The sequence below is a fragment of the Crocuta crocuta genome, unplaced genomic scaffold (assembly GCF_008692635.1).
Source record: "Crocuta crocuta isolate KB4526 unplaced genomic scaffold, BGI_CrCroc_1.0 scaffold1265, whole genome shotgun sequence".
NCBI lineage: Eukaryota > Metazoa > Chordata > Mammalia > Carnivora > Hyaenidae > Crocuta > Crocuta crocuta.
In genome coordinates, this window is record NW_027528900.1 from 40,974 (window position 1) to 41,778 (window position 805).

The 805-nt window shown below is 32.5% G+C and overlaps 1 protein-coding gene across 1 annotated transcript in view; it reads left to right on the forward strand.

Moving 5' to 3' along the window:
• Positions 1–805, forward strand: part of LOC144225825 (protein POF1B-like) — a gene marked incomplete at its 3' end in the record, with an annotated part of 19,154 nt that overhangs the window by 16,294 nt on the left and 2,055 nt on the right. The gene's annotated exons all lie outside the window — the stretch shown is intronic.

The window sequence follows — 805 nt, forward strand, 5'->3', positions numbered from 1 at the left end:
TATTTGGAAATGTCATTGTGATATGGGCTAGGAAGAAGAAAATGAAAAGTCAAAAGTTCAAAAGTGTCTCTATGCCTTTGTTGCCTATACTATGAACTTTTGTGCCTAGCAATGAGATCTTTTGAATATTATATTGTTATAAAAAAAGAAAATTATATTGTTATATTTTCTACTAAGATATATAACCTTATATTTTACAAACTAAGATATTTTCTCTCATTTTTTTCTTCCAAGATTTTATTTAAATTCACATATAGTGTAGTATTGGTTTTAGGAGTAGAATGTAGTGATTTGCTACTTACATATAACACCCAGTGCTCATCCCAACAAGTTGCCCTCCTTGATATCCATCATTCATTTAGCCCACCCCCCTCAGCCACCACCCCTTCAGCAATCCTCAGTTTGTTCTCTAAAGTTGAGTCTCTTATGCTTTGCCTCCCTCTCTGTTTTTATTTTATTTTATTTTTTCTATCTATTTGAGGAGAAAAATTAAGAAAACTTTTTTCTCAGGGTTAAAAGCCTTCCTCAACACACACAAAACCATACACAGCCCTTCCTTAGCTGTAATAGAAGATTCTATGGGGTTATAAGTACAAAGTTTCACAAATAGAAAGTGTGTCACAGATAATAATACGGCAATTATTTGCTTTTATCTTTATTTTACTTCTCCACTATTGCAAGAAAGAATCCTCTCCTCTCTCACAAAACAAAATCAATTATGTGCTTCAGCTTTGAAAGCAAAGGATTAAATTAGGGTAACACACATATACTAGTCTAGTTGTATGGATGGGAGTACACTATTGAT